The 7093-nt window shown below is 32.9% G+C and overlaps 1 long non-coding RNA gene across 1 annotated transcript; it reads left to right on the forward strand.

Moving 5' to 3' along the window:
* Positions 1–6176: 6176 nt before the first annotated feature.
* Positions 6177–6632, forward strand: LOC130246737 (uncharacterized). The gene is made up of 3 exons (XR_008839461.1): positions 6177–6246; positions 6332–6370; positions 6587–6632. It is a non-coding gene; the product is annotated as an uncharacterized LOC130246737 (long non-coding RNA).
* Positions 6633–7093: the final 461 nt, after the last annotated feature.

Genomic DNA, 7093 nt, shown 5'->3' on the forward strand with positions numbered 1-7093 from the left:
TTTTTGCAATGCAGTAATCAGCTTATTAGCTTTCTAAGGCAAAAAACAGCAAGTGATAAAAACTGCTCAAAACAGTGAAAATGAACAATGTTTTTGTTTTTAACAACATAATATGCAGAATTAAACATGTTTTAACAAGTTGCAAGTGAATACTGAGTGAAATGAGAGAGTTTGCAGAACAGCTTATTTCAGCGTTGCAGAAATCAGCTTATTTCAGCTTTCTAATGCCAAAAACAGCAAGTGATAAAAACTTCTCAAAACAGTGAAAATGAACAATGTTTTTGTTTTTAACAATTATATATGCAGTATTAAACATGTTTTAACAAGTTGCAAGTGAATACTGAGTGAAATGAGAGAGTTTGCATAACAGCCTATTTCTGCATTGCAGGAAACAGCTCATTTCAGCTTTCTAAGGCCAAAAACAGCAAGTGATAAAAACTGCTCAAATTAGTGAAAATGAACAAGGTTTTTGTTTTTAACAACATAATATGCAGTATTAAACATGTTTTAACACGTTGCAAGAGAATACTAAGTGAAATGAGAGAGTTTGCAGAACTGCCTATTTCTGCCTTGCAGGAATCAGCTTATTTCAGCTTTCTAAGGCCAAAAACAGCAAGTGATAAAAACTGCTCAAAACAGTGAAAATGAACAATGTTTTTGTTTTTAACAACATAATATGCAGTATTAAACATGTTTCAACAAGTTGCAAGTGAATACTGAGTGAAATGAGAGAGTTTGCAGAACAGCTTATTTCAGCGTTGCAGGAATCAGCTTATTTCAGCTTTCTAATGCCAAAAACAGCAGGTGATAAATACTGCTCAAAACAGTGAAAATGAACAATGTTTTTGTTTTTAACAACATAATATGCAGTATTAAACATGTTTTAACAAGTTGCAAGTGAATACTGAGTGAAATGAGAGAGTTTGCAGAACAGCTTATTTCAGCGCTGCAGGAATCAGCTTATTTCAGCTTTCTAATGCCAAAAACAGCAGGTGATAAAAACTGCTCAAAACAGTGAAAATTAACAATGTTTTTGTTTTTAACAACATAATATGCAGTATTAAACATGTTTTAACAAGTTGCAAGTGAATACTGAGTGATATGAGAGAGTTTTCAGAACAGCCTATTTCTGCATTGCAGGAATCAGCTTATTTCAGCTTTCTAAGGCCAAAAACAGCAAGTGATAAAAACTGCTCAAATTAGAGAAAATGAACAATGTTTTTGTTTTTAACAACATAATATGCAGTATTAAACTTGTTGTAACAAGTTGCAAGTGAATACTGAGTGAAATGAGAGAGTTTGCAGAACAGCCTATTTCTGCATTGCAGGAAACAGCTCGTTTCAGCTTTCTAATTCCAAAAACAGCAAGGATAAAAACTGCTCAAAACAGTGAAAATGAACAATGTTTTGTTTTTAACAACATAATATGCAGTATTAAACATGTTTTAACAAGTTGCAAGTGAATACTGAGTGAAATGAGAGAGTTTGCAGAACAGCCTATTTCAGCATTGCAGGAATCAGCTTATTTCAGCTTTCTAATGCCAAAAACAGCAAGTGATAAAAACTGCTCAAAACAGTGAAAATGAACAATGTTTTTGTTTTTAACAACATAATATGCAGTATTAAACTTGTTGTAACAAGTTGCAAGTGAATACTGAGTGAAATGAGAGAGTTTGCAGAACAGCCTATTTCTGCATTGCAGGAATCAGCTTATTTCAGCTTTCTAAGGCCAAAAACAGCAAGTGATAAAAACTGCTCAAAACAGTGAAAATGAACAATGTTTTGTTTTTAACAACATAATATGCAGTATTAAACATGTTTTAACAAGTTGCAAGTGAATACTGAGTGAAATGAGAGAGTTTGCAGAACAGCCTATTTCAGCATTGCAGGAATCAGCTTATTTCAGCTTTCTAAGGCCAAAAACAGCAAGTGATAAAAACTGCTCAAATCAGTGAAAATGAACAATGTTTTTGTTTTTAACTACATAATATGCAGTATTAAACATGTTTTAACAAGTTGCAAGTGAATACTGAGTGAAATGAGAGAGTTTGCATAACAGCCTATTTCTGCATTGCAGGAATCAGCTTATTTCAGCTTTCTAAGGCCAAAAACAGCAAGTGATAAAAACTGCTCAAAACAGTGAAAATGAACAATGTTTTTGTTTTTAACAACATAATATGCAGTATTAAACATGTTTTAACAAGTTGCAAGTGAATACTGAGTGCAATGAGAGAGTTTGCAGAACAGCCTATTTCTGCATTGCAGTAATCAGCTTATTAGCTTTCTAAGGCAAAAAACAGCAAGTGATAAAAACTGCTCAAAACAGTGAAAATGAACAATGTTTTTGTTTTTAACAACATAATATGCAGAATTAAACATGTTTTAACAAGTTGCAAGTGAATACTGAGTGAAATGAGAGAGTTTGCAGAACAGCTTATTTCAGCGTTGCAGGAATCAGCTTATTTCAGCTTACTAAGGCCAAAAACAGCAAGTGATAAAAGCTGCTCAAAACAGTGAAAATGAACAATGTTTTTGTTTTTAACAACATAATATGCAGTATTAAACATGTTTTAACAAGTTGCAAGTGAATACTAAGTGAAATGAGAGAGTTTGCAGAACAGCCTATTTCTGCCTTGCAGGAATCAGCTTATTTCAGCTTTCTAAGGCCAAAAACAGCAAGTGATAAAAACTGCTCAAAACAGTGAAAATGAACAATGTTTTTGTTTTTAACAACATAATATGCAGTATTAAACATGTTTTAACAAGTTGCAAGTGAATACTGAGTGAAATGAGAGAGTTTGCAGAACAGCCTATTTCAGCGTTGCAGGAATCAGCTTATTTCAGCTTTCTAAGGCCAAAAACAGCAGGTGATAAAAACTGCTCAAAACAGTGAAAATTAACAATGTTTTTGTTTTTAACAACATAATATGCAGTATTAAACATGTTTTAACAAGTTGCAAGTGAATACTGAGTGAAATGAGAGAGTTTGCAGAACAGCCTATTTCTGCATTGCAGGAATCAGCTTATTTCAGCTTTCTAAGGCCAAAAACAGCAAGTGATAAAAACTGCTCAAAACTAGTAGAAAATGAACAATGTTTTTGTTTTTAACAACATAATATGCAGTATTAAACATGTTTTAACAAGTTGCAAGTGAACACTGAGTGAAATGAGAGAGTTTGCAGAACAGCCTATTTCAGCGTTGCAGAAATAAGCTTATTTCAGCGTTGCAGAAATAAGCTTATTTCAGCTTTTTAAGGCCAAAAACAGCAGGAGATAAAAACTGCTCAAAACAGTGAAAATGATCATTCTTTTTATGTTTAACAACATGATATGCAGTAGTAAACATGTTTTAACAAGATGAAAGTGAATACTGAGTGATATGAGAGAGTTTGCAGAACAGAGAGAGTAATATGGGGCGGCTTGTGTCAAGAAATTTGATTGATGACTGCCACGCCCCTTTTAGGCGGGACTTCCGGTTTAAGCCCCGCCCCTTTTTAATATACATTTAATAATTCCGGTAATTAGATTCTTATCAGTTTAATTAAAATAATAATTCCGGTAAATAGATTCTTATCAGTTTAATTAAATGAATAATTCCGGTAATTAAATTATAATTCCGGTAATTAAATTATAATTCCGGTAATTAAACAATAATTCCGGTAATTATATTCTTATCAGTTTAATTAAATTATTATTAATTCCTGTAATTAAATCTTAATTGTAATATTAATTATAAAAATAGATATTATAATATTATTAATTAGATTGTAATCAAATGAAATAAAATATATCAACCGTTATTAAAACCATATTTTAATTATTGTACTACATTATATTATATTTTAAATATTGTACTACATTATATTATATTTTAATTATTGTACTACATTATATTATATTTTAATTATTGTAATACATTATATTTTAATTATTGCAATAAAGTATTATAATTATATACTATTATACACTATTATATTATACTAATATATTTTATTATATTTAATATAATTAATAAACTATTAGTATCTCCCACCTGGTCTTGCCTGCGCTCTGGTATGACCATACTGGCTCGATGTGTGTGTGTGTGTGTGTCTCTGGTATGGGTGTTGGGCTGGGTCTTGGTAATTTGAAGACGTTTGAAGTCTGCTTGTGAAAGATAGAAGGCATATCTGATGACTGTTACATCATATTTTCTATATGGTGTTAGGAGATAAGGAAAAATTGTTGGTCGTTAGACCACAACCAGTCAGATGCTTCAGAACGATAGAATGATGAGTCAATCTTTGTCCTAATGTTAAATAATGATAGGAAATTGCTGACACGACATACAACTGCCAGAACGTGGGGTGTGTCATCTGTAGATGGTATCGCTCTATGTGTATATAAATATATATAGACCTAGTAACACAGTGACTGTTATGTCAAAGCCATGTCGGCCTTCGAAGTAAGCGCCTTTAATAAACGCAAACGTTCGGCTACAGGTCTATTGTTCAGTGTGGTTCTGTCCGGCTGTTTAGGCATCTGTGAGTGTGTGTGTGTGTGTGTGTGTGTGTGTGTGTGTGTGTGTGTGTGTGTGTGTGTGTGTGTGTGTGTCTCTGTTTGCGTGTGAGAGAGGTTGATTGATCAACATAGGCGAATATTTATTACCATGAATATCATGGATGTTTAACTTTATTTTAAGGTTATAATAAACAATAAACGATCAGCTATGTTGAATGACCCATTTCTAATGTAATATATCTCATACAATTTTTTAATCTATGATACAGCCTGATGATTATTCCCGGTTAAATGTTCAATCACAAATAATTTAAAATCCTACACATACATATTATTTTGACACAATATAAATATATTGGTTCATACTGTTTAAATTTTGAATTCACGACATTGTATTTAATGAATCTGCCTTTATTATTGCTCATTAATAGGTTTTCACATTATTTCACATATATTTTAAGACAGGCAAAGGATCACCAGTAACGTTATTTTAATGATTGTCCCGAACACATTATGTTTACAATAATAATATGGTATACGACAGAAAATCTGTATTGACCGCCTTATTTTAGTCTATTTAATTTTATTTGATATTAACATTAACCACCAATATACGTTTCTGTGAATTTGGCTGTCTGTTATGCGAATCAACAAACACCCGCACGACACCTCGGTCAGATTTCCGCATCGCAGCTTGAAGCGCCAGCAGGTCTCGGTGATAAGGTAAAAGGTGTTTGTCCGCCGTAATAAACAACGGTATTTTCCAGAGAGATCTGTGAAAACAAACAGCGGGTTGTTCCGCAATATCCTTTTGAAGTTGAAAAGTGACCTGCGCTCCTGACATCTCTGAGCACAAACATAGACCTCTAGCACCATCTAGTGGATACTCGATAAATATGTATTTATCTATTTTTATATATTTATTTGGTTTAACCCTATTAAATGATATTGAAATGAATGATATTTAGCATGGTCTGAATAACAAACGTTTATATTACGTCAGTGTACATTCAATAGTCTAAAACACCGTATTAGTTACAATAATCATATTAGATCTTTTATCCAAACACAACTGATATTTTAATTAAAATTACAAGACATTTATAACATCATTAAAACAGTAATATTACAATTAAAACTGTTTCCGGATATTTATTTATATATTTTCCGGTTACAATAATAGATATTATCAATGTTTTTATATTTCATGCATATATAGTTAAATGTTTCGTTAAAGATATGTATATATCCAGCTTATTTCATTACGATATACATGGTTTTAACGATACTCATTAATAAATCAAATAATTTATAATCTACCTGGTCATATAAAGGTTGTCTATATTTCTACTATTTTCTATATATATATATATATATATGTGTGTGTGTTTCTTAAAGTAAGACTTTCATGCCATTTTTATTGCCCCTTATCGTTCTCTGGCACCTGGTTCAACCCCCATCTTTTCTTACTTAAATACTACGGTCATTACGAGGGTCACCCCACAAAATCTATTCATCTGGACAACACGCGGTCGAAGTAACTCGTCTCCTTGATCAACTCCTCTACAATACTCTTTTTAGGAGTTATGGCTTGTCGTAAGTAAAATACTATTATCATGTAATTCAATATTTTTGTAATACTTCGTCGACCAAACTGCATCCTGCAATATTTTAAATCTATCAGCTTTTATGTTACAGAATTAAATTCTACAGAGACTGCTGCTTTTGATGCCATCAACCAATACTGTGAGTAAATATTATTATATATGGATATTTTACATGTTTTATAATCGTTTGTTTTTAATTCATACATTTCTGCTTTATCACGTAGTGCATCCTCGGCCCACTGCTGATAACCTGAGTCAAGAAGGTAAATATTTTATTTAAATGAATTAATCATGGTCCATTGTTACAGTGTGTGGATTCGAACCTGTATTGAAAATGCACGTGGTTCGGAGACGAGCGCTTTACATACAGGCCACAGCATTCGGATGTATATTCAGAGCTCTTTAATGTCTGTAGAAGGGCTCTGCCGTACGGGCCCTGAATCTGTTATTAATAAACTATTTTCACTTTTCTGATTTAGATCTAATTGAGGTTATTGATTTAACCGTAGAGGATGAACAAGAAGCGCCCGAGGTGGTTCAAGCGCCGTCGGTGAGCTCCACGCGGCCGGAAAAAAGAAGCATTGAATACACCCCTGTTTTAAACAAGAGACGGATAATTTATACACGCGTACAGGAACAGCAAACTGAATACGACGGCGACGATGAAGACGAAGGGGATTTAGGTAATGTATCATCTTGTTTTATACGGTTTAAAGTTATGTCGTTTATTACTGGTGATTTGTGTGTGCGTCTACGCGGCCGTCCCAAGCGTACACAGCCGTACACGTATGTTTCGTGCACGAACGCTCTGAATGCTTAATTTATTAGCTTAATTTTTATTTGCTAATATGTACTGATATCTGTTTCTTCTGTAGTTCCGCGGTCGCCAGCTACCAGCTCGCTTGGACCTAATGAAACTATTTTTGAGATTCATCAACGTGAGTGTTATTTTATCAATGTAAAATTACATTAAACAGTTTTACTTA

This window comes from Danio aesculapii, chromosome 19, assembly GCF_903798145.1.
Source record: "Danio aesculapii chromosome 19, fDanAes4.1, whole genome shotgun sequence".
In the NCBI taxonomy this organism is placed as follows: domain Eukaryota; kingdom Metazoa; phylum Chordata; class Actinopteri; order Cypriniformes; family Danionidae; genus Danio; species Danio aesculapii.